This window comes from Oncorhynchus masou, chromosome 13 (genome assembly GCF_036934945.1).
Source record: "Oncorhynchus masou masou isolate Uvic2021 chromosome 13, UVic_Omas_1.1, whole genome shotgun sequence".
Classification (NCBI taxonomy): Eukaryota; Metazoa; Chordata; class Actinopteri; order Salmoniformes; family Salmonidae; genus Oncorhynchus; species Oncorhynchus masou.
In genome coordinates, this window is record NC_088224.1 from 54,778,324 (window position 1) to 54,791,996 (window position 13,673).

The 13,673-nt window shown below is 43.7% G+C and overlaps 1 protein-coding gene across 1 annotated transcript in view; it reads right to left on the reverse strand.

Annotated features, from left to right (window-relative positions):
- Positions 1-13,131, reverse strand: part of zgc:172282 (leucine-rich repeat and fibronectin type III domain-containing protein 1-like protein) — a 109,333-nt gene extending 96,202 nt beyond the window's left edge. Inside the window, 1 exon segment of the mRNA XM_064984316.1 lies at positions 12,463-13,131. The gene's annotated coding sequence lies outside the window, so the exon portion shown is untranslated.
- Between the last annotated feature and the right edge of the window lie 542 nt (positions 13,132-13,673).

Genomic DNA, 13,673 nt, shown 5'->3' on the forward strand with positions numbered 1-13,673 from the left:
ATTCAATTGATTGGTCATGATTTGGAAAGGCACACACCTGTCTATATAACAGGTCCCACAGTTGACAGTGCATGTTAGAGCAAAAACCAAGACATGAGGTGAAACCAATTGTCCATAGAGCTCCGAGACAGGATTGGGTCGAGCCACAGATCTGGGGAAGGGTACAAAAAAATGTCTTCAGCATTGAAGGTCACCAAGAACACACTGGCCTCCATTATTCTTAAATGGAAGAAGTTTGGAACCACTAAGACTCTTCCTAGAGCTGGCCGTCTGGCCAAACTGAGCAATCGGTAGAGAAGGGCCTTGGTCAAGGAGGTGACCAAGAACCTGATGGTCACTCTGACAGAGCTCAAGAGTTCCTCTGTTAAGATGGGAGAACATTCCAGAAGGACAACCATCTCTGCAGCACACCACCAATCAGGCCTTTTTGGTAGAGTGTCCAGATGGAAGCCACTCCTCATTACAAACCTAACCCACTTAGATTTTGCAAAAAAGCACCAAAAGGACTCTCAGACCATGAGAAATAATATTCTCTGGTCTTATAACTGGGGCATAGGTTCACCTTCCAACAGAACAATTGCTAATACTACCACGCAAAAGAATAGTTGTCTTGGAAGTTATTTCCAGTGTTTTAAGGGTTTATGAAAAGTTTATTTCCATCCTGACTTTTACATAAGTCCTTTGTATTGGTGTAGACTTGACGGACCAGATGGGACTCATTCCCTCCCAAACTAAAAGGAGAAACAAATGTTTTCTCTGGTAGGCACAACCTACCTGGCACCCCTATAAATAATAACCTCAAGTCAAAACCGTTACACAATGACCCTAAGCACACAACCAAGACATCACAGGAGTGGCTTCTGGACAAGTCTCTGAATATCATTGAGTGGCCCAGCTAGAGCACGGACTTGAACCCGATTGAACATCTCTGGAGAGACCTGAAAATAGCTATGCAGCGACGCTCCCCATCCAACTTGACAGAGCTTGAGAGGATTTACAGAGAAGAGTGGGAGAAACTCCCCAAATTATAGGTGTGCCGATCGTGCTGCAAGTCCTGCCTCTCCCTCATCTTTTTATAGAAACAAGTACCCACGTGCCATCTCCTCATTGGTTATACCCACGTGGGTGATTGAAAGACGAACTGCTTTGCCAGACATCGTGGTAATACTATAAAGGTGTAGATAACAATCACTATATAAGTTCAAAGATGAAAAGACTGGAAGGAGGAGAGATGAGTAGAAACGATTTGTTTGACCGTTTTATGTGTGGATTAATTGTCGGCATAGAGGACCTTGTGCATTTAAGGTAAAATAACAACTCAGTGTTTCTATCCCAGGACAAATTAGCTAGCAACAGCAAGCTAGCTAAATAGGACAAATTAGCTAGCAAGTGCAAGCTAACGAGCTAAATTGCCATACATGTTTAATGCTTTTCGACCTGGGCCCAAATTAATGTCATTGGTTCAGAGTTTGTTTTGATATTTTAACCTGCATGTCGTGATCGCGTTTGGTGTAGGGGGGGGGGGGGAATAAATTTGCGCACGATGGCACACGCGCGCAGCCGGTTTGAATTCCCTGTAATACATTTGTAAAAACATCTAAAAACCTGTTTTTGTTTGGTCATTATAGGGTATAGTGTGTAGATTGATTTAATCCATTTTAAAATAAGACTAACATAACAAAATGTGGAAAAAGTCAAGAAGTCTGAATACTTTCCGAATGCACTGTAACTACATACATTCGAAATAATTGTATTTTAGGGATGGGAACTACAACCACTAATGATTAACTTTGTGTTCTTCAAACTCATTAAATTATACATTTAATGGTAGTTAAGCATTTCTAGGTCGCTGCATTAGAGAGAATGATCAACCAGTCATCTGACAACACCGCTTAATCATCTACTCATTAACACATCAACTGACTGTATAAATCATTAAAGAACACCTGCTCTTTCCATAACTTGGACTGACCAGGTGAATCCAGGTGAAAGCTATGATCCCCTATTGAAGTCACTTGTTAAATCCACTTCAGTGTAGATGAAGGGGAAGAGACAAGTTAAAGAAGGATTTAAGCATTGAGACCTGGATCATGTATCTGTGCCATTCAGCGGATTATTGGGCACAACAAAATATTTAAGTACCTTTGAACAGGGAATGGTATTAGGTGCTAGGCTTCCCGGTTTGTGTCAAAAACTGCAACGCTGCCGGGTTTTTCACATTCAACAGTTTCCTGTGTGTATCAAGAATGGCCCACCACCCAAAGGCCATCCAGCCAATTTGACAACTGTGGGACACATTGGAATCAACATGGACCAGCATCCCTGTGTGTGGAACACTTGTCCATGCCCTGACGAATTGAGGCTGCTCTAAGGGCAAAAGGGCGGCTACAACTCAATATTATGAACGTGCTCTTCATGTTTTGTACACTCAGTGTACATTCCAACATCCATTTCTCAAGCTTCTTCTCATTTCTGTGAAAAGGGCAGGGCATTAAACAGAATAATAAAATCTGTGAGATATCCCCAAATAGAAATAAATCACTGTGTAATTTCCCCTCTCTCACCACGGCCTCTCCCAATCTCTCACTGGGGAGCAGAGTAGACAGATGTCACCCTCTGAACGAATCACATCTCTGCTAGTCTAGCAGCACAACTAGGACTGTCATGTGAATGCTACACATACTCAGGTCAGTTGAGTTAGTGCCAAGCCCATCTGAGAGAAGAGACTTGAAGCCAGGCAACAGAAGACATCAAGGGAGAGCCTGTCATATACACACACGCATACTCTTACATAACAGCAGTTAGGACACACTGATCACACTCAGGAAGGCATATTATAGACCATATGTTACCATGCACTTAGAGTAGAGTTCAAGTGGTGAAAATGGCAGACAGATTCAGCTTTAACTCAGCCACTTATGGCCATGAAACACGAGAAGTAAGAAGAGAGGTCAAAACAAGTATGGGGGTTATCAGCATGAGACCTATATCTAAGTCGAGTTAAGCCAGCGAGAATGGAGCGGATGTCGTTGCTTCAACTACTTTAGGCCTAATAAACAAACGATACACTCTTAGAAAAAAAAGGTTCTATAGGGGTTCTTCGGCTGTCCCCTTAGGAGAACCCGTGGGTTCCATGTATAACTGTATGTGGAAAGGGTTCTTGATGGAACCCAAAAGGGTTATACCTGGAACCATAAAGGGTTCTTCAAAAGGTTATCCTATGCGGACAGCTGAAGAACCATTTAGGTTCTAGATAGCACATATTTATTTAAAAAAAATTGTGATCGAGTTTTTATATTTTTTTGTTGTCAAAACAAACAAAAAAACACAAACCAACAGAAAGAAATTGCTACTTTTTTCCTAAGAGTGTACGTATGGGTTAGGAAGAACGAGTAGAAAAGAGCACTCCTATTTCTCAGGAACAACGCATATCTAAGGGCCCTATAAATAAAACAAGGCTCTTATTAAATATGTAACAATGTCCCCATTAACATATATTACCCTTGGCAGACAGCCACCCAGAGGCAGCGGGAACCTTTTACAGTTGAGATGTGAAGGTTTGAGATTCAAATGGTATTCTTCTGATAGAGTGCACTTGGTGTACCTATTTAAATTAACCATCAACATTATCATAGCTAATTTGAGCCGAGGGAACAAAAATGAAAAGTGAAACGTGTGAAATACGGTCCTTACGTGATAGGAACATTCCAATTTGCCTTACAAAAATATGGCTTATAAGTCAGAGTTAAAATATTTATTTGCTTTCAGTTTGTTAAATGCTATGTTATTTTAAATGCATCTCACACTGCAATAACAATAACACTAGCTTTCATGGGGCACATAAATAAACTAGTGGGATTCATAACTAAGTATAAAATATTACATACTGTCACACATCAAGAGGAGACGGAATGTGGCTTCTCCATTCAGGCTGGCCATGAAAGTCACGTGAAAATGAGCCTGTTGAAGCATGCACCCCCATTACCCATAGATGTGTGGAGCGATATCTGCCAACAGATCTTTGTCACTTTGACAGTACCCTAACTCACTGCGAGCTGTACATACCCATGCCTGTGATGTGTCCTGGAGTTGGTGTCTCTTCAAACCTTAGCTCGCAGGGGGAAGCCTGGAGTTGTGCTTGGTTAGCAGACACTATCTGGGATTGACTTTAATGTATTCTCTATGCAGTAACACATATGGATAAAAATGCACTAATAAATATATATATATTATAGTAAAACTTAGGCTAATACTCTGGATCAGCCTGATGGCTCTCATGACTTCCTGAGTCCCCCAACAACATTACTGATCTCCTAACCTCTGTTGCCCTGGCCTAACCTAACTCAATTCAGGGTTCTGGACTGAATCTTCTCTCCAATTACCGAATTGTAAGAAAAAACAAGAAAGTGCTATTGATTTCAGCTGACTTGAACTACAAAAAGATGCTGACAAAGTATTTCTCAAACCAGCTAGACAAGTAATCTGCTGCCTGATAGCCAAGGCCCATGAGGGACCTAATTACAGACATGCAATTTACGCCACCCAGTAGAATCACCACACTCCACGTAAACTAGTGTACAATAGTTTAGCATGGAATAATTCACCACAGTTGTCCTCAATATGTGCCGCACAGCACTCAGGTTCAAGTATGTCTAGTGTCTACCCACCCTGTGCCCACACACACACATGCCAAGCCACACAGCTGTTACAGGGATCAAATGCAGGGCGCTGGAGCAATGTGTTGATGTGGCAGACACACTATGGAGAACATTGACCCCCTGACTCAGGGAAATGTGCCAGCGCAGCATCCACCTCCTCACATAGATCTGCATAAACAGACGTAAACAGGCATCTTGGACAATGCCGCTCCACCGATCTGATGCATTCCGCCACTGCTTGAGGAGCGGGTTGTGTAGTTGTTTAGCCTGCTGCTAAAGTGTACAGCGTGTGTGCTAACACAGCATGTGTAATTTCTCCCCGGGGCCCAGAGTCAAAATACTGTCGTGATAAGAACCTCTCAGTAACCAGATCGTGTTCCATAAAGGCTCTGTCAATCATAGGCATTTTGTTTATGTTTGCAGCTGTTTGGATGCAAAGCCGGAGGGAGAACAAAGAGAGAGGCGAGCGTCCTGGAGCGTTGCACTGTGGGGGAAGGGGTTAAGCGGGATACAGACAGTACTGTACGGAACGCAGCCTCAAGTACTGCTCTTTGTTGGGACATTTCCACAGCAGCAGCTCTCCTACTTAGTCGTGCATGTCCATCCCTCATCCTCTGCTCATGAATAGATCCTCTTGCTTTTTGTTTTAAATTTAGATCAGGACCAATCTGCTCCAGGTTCTTTGTCGCGAGTCAGTTGGGGCATGTGATCCTGCCTGTATAATCCTGATCATGAACCTGGCACAACCACATCTGCCTCCATCTGCCTCCTTTTCCGGCCCTTATCCCAACCTGATGTGTGTCACTAAAGTCTCAGCTCAGGAATCCTCTCGACTGGCACACTAACCTTGACAGCACTAATGCTAATGCGGCTGGTTGGATGTACACGGACCCAGATGTGGCAGCATTGCCTGGTGACACTGACCCGGATAGGTCTGTATAGATCCCACCGTCTGATCCCTCCGTCTGATTGGAAAGGACGCGGATGGTTATAGAGAACATTGCTATTTACTGTACATAATTCACCCGACAGGCTGCACTTGGCTGCGGGAGGGGGAGGGGGGGGGGGGGGGATGGGAGGACACTGATATTCACAGGTTTTGCTGTGTGTCATGGTTGATTTGCTGGCCAAGTGCTGTGCCCACTAGGATTAATATATAAGGTCCAGACAGAGATATGTGACTGGACGTGCACGGCACAGAAGCAGACCTGGCCCTGAGGTCTGTCCCAGCCCAGCACAGTACAGTAGCAATCCATTAATACCCCCATCTCACGAGGCAGTGAGTGGCACCAGTCCAGATGCCTGACAGCAGAGGTCAGAAGCAGGCTGATTGAGATTCTGGATTCTCGATAGGCAGGATGCAGCAGGATTGAGTCACCTCGGAATGCGGCAGCCGGGAGGAGGAGTAGCCCCACAGAGCCTGATCTGTTCCCCAGAGGGGATTCGGCAAGTGATTAGTTCTGTCTGTGCCAGTGGTTACAGCAGAGCAAGAGAGAGAGCGAGCGAGGTGGTCGGGCAAGAATAGAGCACAGAATACAGGCCAGGATATAAAGTCAAAGGAAGGAACTGTTGAGATAAAATAAATGAGGTGCAGGAAATTAACGTTGACTTGTGTAATAACAGGGGATGGGACTTTCTGAATCCAAATATTCCATCAGTGAATGATATTTAATATTCTATAGCCAACCTAATGAGATAAGCATATATTTATAAGTAGCACAAAGTCATTACTCCCATACTTAACCTCTACCTCAGTGTAAAATGGCAAACCCAATGGAACTGAAAGACCCTCGTTTGCTTAGCTAGTAATTAGGAATCAAACGAGAGCCTTCCTAAAAGGTTGCTAGCAAATGATTGCAATTACAATGTTACATTTTAACGGTGAGGTGCCATAGACGCGTAATCCTCTCGCTTCGATGTCATCCAAATGAATAAGAAAGGTCAAATAGACAAGTGGCATAATTAAAAAGAACGTGTCTTAGCGAGATAATAATAGTTGTACAATATATGGAATAAGAATTTGCGAATGAAAAAGTTGTGGGGAAATGCCACAGTCTCTTTCCTTTCTTGCATAGCCACGGTAACAGCCAACATGAGATGCAGAAGGCTACAGTCCCCAGCTCTAGGTCCAACAATAACCAGAGAGCCCAAGAAATTGACACTGGTAATTGCTGCCCGCCTTTTCAGACTCAGAGGTGTAAAAAGTTCAAGCGCAGTATCAATCTCCTTCCATCGTAAAAGGCTGATTTCTCGAGTGAGATAGGGGAGCGACAGACCCCCCCCCCCCCCACTTCAGTCATAAGCCTGGTCCTCACATCTGTTCCATCACAGTGGGGGGTAATAGAGAGATGGGGGAGCTTAGTCAAATATACTTCCACAGCAGTCTATTTGGGCTTGATAAGGATCAATTGGTAAATTACATGCTGGGCTGATTGTGGATCCACAGCGGAAAAGGTCCATTGTGATGCAGTATAGTGGAAATGCTTAGTGTGCTTGTGGAGAGCTAGCCTTAGTGGTGTTAAGTACTGGATGGAGTGGAGGGGGGTTGAGGGGTTAAGGGGTGGTACTGCTGATGGGAGGGGTGCTATGAGCACTGGGGAGCTGACATACAGGGAAAGCAGTGTCATTAAATAAGGGATCTGGTTGCTGGCTGGGACGTTAGTCTTTGTAGAACATAATTATAAACGCATAAAACACACTTCCTGTAAATCACGCTCCCTGTGCTCATCGGGGAGGAAGACTTTCTGTCGTTATCATAAAGCACCATGCTGATTACCAGCCTACTGTAGTGTAGACATTTCAGTCTCAATCCCAGGGAGAAATGCATAAAAAAAAATGTCCTCAAAGAAACCCATTTGGTGCGGTGCCGTCTTTTGGGGAAGACCCAACCATAACACACATTTGGAATAGCCTTGTCCGAAAGGAATGTAATTAGATTAATTTTAACTGATGCACGGATCGAATCAATAACACATGCTAGTAAGAGCATAGTCATTGTGAAACAATCAGCACGGGAGCAGATAATGAAGACCAGGTTTCATGGCGTGGCTGGCATGAAGCGTTGTCAAAGATGCCAGCTACATCAAGGTACTGTATATGATAAGACTTCATTCAGTCTGCTGCTGAGACACGGGAGACTCTCGCACTTCCCTAGCTCTCTTCACAAAAACAGGAGAAGTATTAATAAGTGTCTGACACATCCATCTCAACATACTTGTACGTGTGATGAAAACCCCTTGCACATTGAGGATAACATCACTTTACCAAATTTTACAGTAGCATACAGCTACTCCTGAAGTTCTGTCTTTTTGCCTCTATCTTGGGGAATGATTTGGTTTTCGCCCGGCACCGGGGGGGTCCTTAGGGCGAAGACAGGTGGGGTTTCCCACTAGTCGAAACTTAATCACCCCTCTGAAGTGCTCCCTAAACATGCCACCCGGACTGATAAGCCCACGACTTGAGTTTAACTTTAAATGATTCGTGGCCTTACGGACTGGATGGAAGAACACCCGTTGTAGAAGCGCTTGCTAAGCAGGAACCAACACCTGCATTATGAACAGATCAGGTAATTTGTCCAAAACTGCTGAAATCTAGCACCTCGGTGGACATGGTAACTGTAGCCTATAGGCTCTGCTCAACATAGAACTAACCATTTTTTCCCCCCCAAAACGTTAATGAGAGCCTCTGACAGGCAATCACAAATGACGACTGAGTTAATTCTCCACACAGAAGCGATAGAACACTACACATGAATTTCAAAATGCATCATGAAATATGCACGCACCTTTCATCTGGATGTAGGTCTGAGATTATAGTTAAATAATGTTAAACTGTCATTTTAGAGAGATACATTTTGTGACATTTCAGGGAAAAAACTCAACCGTTCCTTTTTGTCTTGACATGATTTTGTATTCCATGAAAGCACACATGTTAAGGTCTTCAAGTAAAGCAATTATAGCTGTAAATCTTATTTCTGGAAAATCCAACTGATATCAGGACAATCCTTACAAACCCTTCTAAGGCCAGGATGCTCCACCAGGCCTATTCTCACATTTAAATAGTGAAACCAGGAGCAGATGGTGCAGCCATGTGCCTTATTATAGAGCCATGCTGGCACTGACAGTCACAGACTGGCGGCATGATGTCCTACATGGGCGGAGGGCACCGTCATTTTATTTGTCCCTGCCTGTCACCTGTCTTAGAGACAGAGGGTTAGACGGTGGGAGAGAGAGAGAGAGAATCTTGCAGAAAGTCAGATATCCATCCATCATCGCGGGACAAAGAACGCCAGACAGCACTAATAGATCTCGAGAGATGCCTCGGGAGCGCATACACTCTTTGTCAATTTGAGGTCAGTGTATCTCAATATTCCGATGTCAAGTCTTATTTGTCACCTCAAGGGCACAGCAGAATGATAAAAGGAGGGAGATAACAGTCCACACATGCACACAGATCCTTGGCAGCTGTTAAACAACCCAGAGCCAATATCAGCCTACCCATTAACACACACAGGGAGGGGATCAATACAAGAATGCAGAAGGCAACATTTAACTTCCAAAATAGAGGAAACACCAACATAAAGTGTCTTAAAAGGGTGTTGAGCCACCATGAGCCAGCAAAGCTTCAATGCACCTTGGTATATATTCTACAAGTGTCTGGAACTCTATTGGAGGGATGAGACACCCTTCTTCCATGACCAATTCCATAATTTGGGGTTTTGTTGATGTTGGTGGAAAACCCTGTCTCAGGCGCCACTCCAGAATCATCACTGGGACCGTGCTCCCACCCATCTTCACGAAGGGCCCCACACACCACAGCCATGAGCTATTAATTCCCTTACCATCGGTCAGACGGTATCAGAGCATGAGGCCGGATAGAAACTGTCTCTGAGACTGTTGGTATCTACAATCCATCAGCCTGCTGAACACTTAAACTGACCACCTGCACTGATTCGCCACACCTTAGTACACACACAAACACACACACACATACATCCTACATAGGGCTGGGAATTGCCAGGGACCTCACAATACGATATTATCACGATACTTAGGTGCCGATGCAATATGCATTGCGATTCTCACGATTCGATACTGTACTTTTATTGTGATTCCATGTTAAAAACATCTCACCATATGTCTGCTGCAGAGAGACAAGAGAGAGCCATGAGAAAACAAGTTAGGATCAGTGCTGGAAATAAAAGTGTGGAAAACAAATTGGCTCCTTATTTTAAAAAGAAGAGAGATTGTGCTCCATGTTTTGGTGAAGGTACAGCCAACTTGTGCAAAGATATTGCAAAATTGTCCAAACTATATGATATAACGTCCAAAACACACACATCACAACTGCTGCTACCAGACTCTTTTTATGATTACTAAATACTGCATAATTTAAACACTTTCAATCCCCCCTTACCCAAAACAGGTGTAAATTGTGCCTTCCTGTATTATACTTATGTCAAAATGTTGTCTTAACTTGTATTATTTCTTATTGTTGTTGCATTGTCAAGAAGTAACCTGCAAGTAAGTTTATACCATAGGACTAATAAAACTTGATAACTCCAATAAGTGTTCAATCGGGTTGAGATCTGGTGACTGAGATGGCCATTGTATGGTTTACATTGCTTTAATGGTCATCACACCATTCAGTGACCACTCATGCCCTGTGGATGGGGGCATAGCCATGGTAGCTAAATGAATGGCCTGCCCAGCATTTTTATACATGACCATAACACTTCAGCAACACTATATTCATTCCGTTGCTTTAACATCAGCGGGCGCGTCAATGCGACGATCTACCTGCTACACAGAATGAGTGTGTTTTGAGAGCTGAGAGGGGCAGAAGCCAAGAGTGACTTTATTCTATTTTACCCTACTGTTCTGTACCATATTAATCCATTATGTGTAAGTACAATAGCTTTGGTCCAACTTTTCGCAAGTACTCATTAAAGGGTTGCTAGTGGTTGTACTAAATTATCTTCTAATTAACAAGTTGCTTTTGTTTACATTGTGAACATAGTCAATGTAGCTAGAGTTTCTGCTAGCTAGTAGCTTCTTGGCTGAATATTAGTAAAATAACCAGTGGTTTATAGTCGAGGCCATAACGCAACCAAAATCAACTTTATTTATCCTTATTTCAATTCACGAGGCAGAATGAACTGCTACGTCAGCCGTGGAGAAAGGAACCTCGGGCAAGTCTTGAGCCTGGACGTTGCCGCTGGACGCGACGCAACGCCAGCACAACACGGTCAGTAGCGCAGCTTTCATTAAGTTCAAAGGAAGCATTCCCTCAATGGCTGTAGTGTAGCAGGACCATACGCCTGATGGGGTGCTAATGGATTCATTAACTCAGGAACCACACCTCCGTGGAACCATCTGCTTTCAACATACTTTGTATCCTTCATTTACTCAAGTGTTTCCATGTTTTTGGCAGTTACCTGTAAGCTAGCCAGACAAACATGCATGTAATAGTTGCCCTGGGTTGTTTAGTAGCACGTTGACAATGGACTACAGCTCATGTGAGGAGGGACCTGCAAGCTGTGGCTGGTGCTCCGTGGCCCCCTACCTGCGGTACAAAATAAGACATTCTCAGGCACTGCAGCTTGACATTCAGAATTCTCCTTGCTGGATTTACGGTACAAGGGATACAGAGCTAGGTGCTGCATCAGTGGAAAAATACACTGCCATGATTGGGCAATGAGGAGGAGAGACCTCGGCCGTGGCTAAAAGCCGAATTGCACAGGCTCACCTACATTCATTATTCGAACAGCCAACTAGCTCAGTTGGAACGGATTCATTAAAAGTGGTCTTGCGTTATGCAATGCCAATGGAAGCGAATGATTAAAGGTCATTTAGAATTATTAAAGAAACACAGGCCCAACAGTGTGCAATACAAGATAAAATAAAAAAGGCTAGACCAGACGTTAAATTGTTCCACTACTTATCACATTACTCATATGCACAGGCATTTCCTGAACTTTCTCCTCCCAGGGTGTCTATTGATTGTGTGAGGCACATAAGTGTCCCAACATAAACCCTGTATAGTCTTGTGGAATTGCAAAGTGATTGAAGATCGATTTCACAGACACGGTCTCGCCCTTTTTCTTTCTTTTCGAAAGGGATCAACATAAATAAACACATAGGCTAGGATCTGTTCGGCCAACATGGTTGAACATAATTTCCAAATGTATTCTTCATCATCAATCAATACTGTCGTCACATTTTTTGGTTACCATCTCCGATAGGCCATGGTGCACTTGACACACGATCTAATCGATTTAGAAAAGGACATGGACTTAAAGAAGCATATTTCACAAAGTCTCAAAGCAGTTTGATGTGCTGTAAGAGTGCATGCAGTATTTGTCACAAATCAAGACTGACCGGGTGAAATAATGTTACGAGTAAATATCTGGATCGGGGAACAAACTTGCTAATAACCACGTCTACATTTCCTGTGGTTGTTTGTGGTGAGACAATCAAACGAGACTAGAAGAGTCATCTATCTGCGAACGAGTCATGACATGAGGTTTTACTTTTGAATGGTGCAATACTCCTATCCATAGACCATTACACAGCATTCTGTTGTAGACCCCCACAACGTCAAACAAACCACACCTGATCCACACCTCGTATTAGCCTTCCATGAAAGGCATTTGCGCATGGAACCCCACTGTCACATAACAGCTCAATGTGACAATACTTGCACATCTGTAGAAACAATTAACAATTTTCTCTTACTCGGTTTTGTCCGAATTTCTAAATCTTTCATATGAGAAAACAATGAAATCATGATGATAGATGGTTACCTCTATTCCTGAGCCCGATGTTACCTCTCCGTTGTCTGTCAATCTCCAGTTGGCTATGCAACGAGGTAAATAGCCCGAGTAGATTTGAGCAAGAAATGCATCGATTTGCCGCCGGTCTGCTTCCCCAGTAGCAGAGTGAAGAAGCACCACAACCAGCCAATATTTCTGGACTTGGTGCTCAAAGAACACTCACTTGCACCGCGGAGGGCAGTTGCGTTGCAATTAGTTCCCACGTATATTATCACACAAATGAGTAGCATCTATGCGTGGGATATCCAAGTATGACATTTCTTCCGTTTTAGCGTCAAATGACTCGACCCAGACAGAAAATACTTGTTTCCAAATGTTTTCTCCAGAACACAATCGTCCTTCCATATAGTGGCAGTAAATTAATCTGCTGAGTCCAGCATATCCGCGGCCAAATTTCGATCGTTAGTAGCCTTGTTGAGGCAGGAATATCGGTATCAGATATACATCCTTGGAACGAAGACCTAGAAGTTTCAGTCGGTGGTGTCCAGTGCTAACCTGACGACTCACACTACATTATTCCGCTGCTCTGTAGTTCGCGGAGAAGAAACTAACGTCCGTGGGCGTGGCGTACGGTTTGGCCGGAGCAAGGAGTCTGGGTAGCCAGGCAAGTCCGGTGCAGCACTGACAGGCAGTGAGCGGCCGGCAGCGGTCCCCGGTGCGAAGTGAGGGGCGTTTTGAGGAGAGGTTTGAGCCAGTTTACGCATGCATCATCGCGCCCCTCTGTGCACTGAGTATTAACATATCCTCTCCACAACTACAATCCGCAGCCGGCCAACAAGCTCTTTCCACCTCCGATTTCTATTGGCAAAATGGTACTGCCTTTATGGGATTACAAATCGGAAATAAGGGTAACGATGACTGTCAAATCACGCCATCAAGCGCGGTGTTCTGCTTTAGGAGACAGTGTATTGACTGCTATCAAAGAATACGTCGTATTGACATTAAAGCCTTCATCACAAAACGAAGGACTCCTTATCAAATAGAAAAAAAGCCCCCCTTTTAGCATGATGATGCGTGCGCGTTGATGAAGCGTCTACATTAACCAACCCACAGCAGGGAGTGGATTACTGTGCTCAATTTACATGTTTGAGATTTTATAGGATTATTTTAACGTGCGCAATTATAGGCTTAATTTGAGGAAATGTTGTACACGCAAACCACTATTGAGCCATATGATGGGT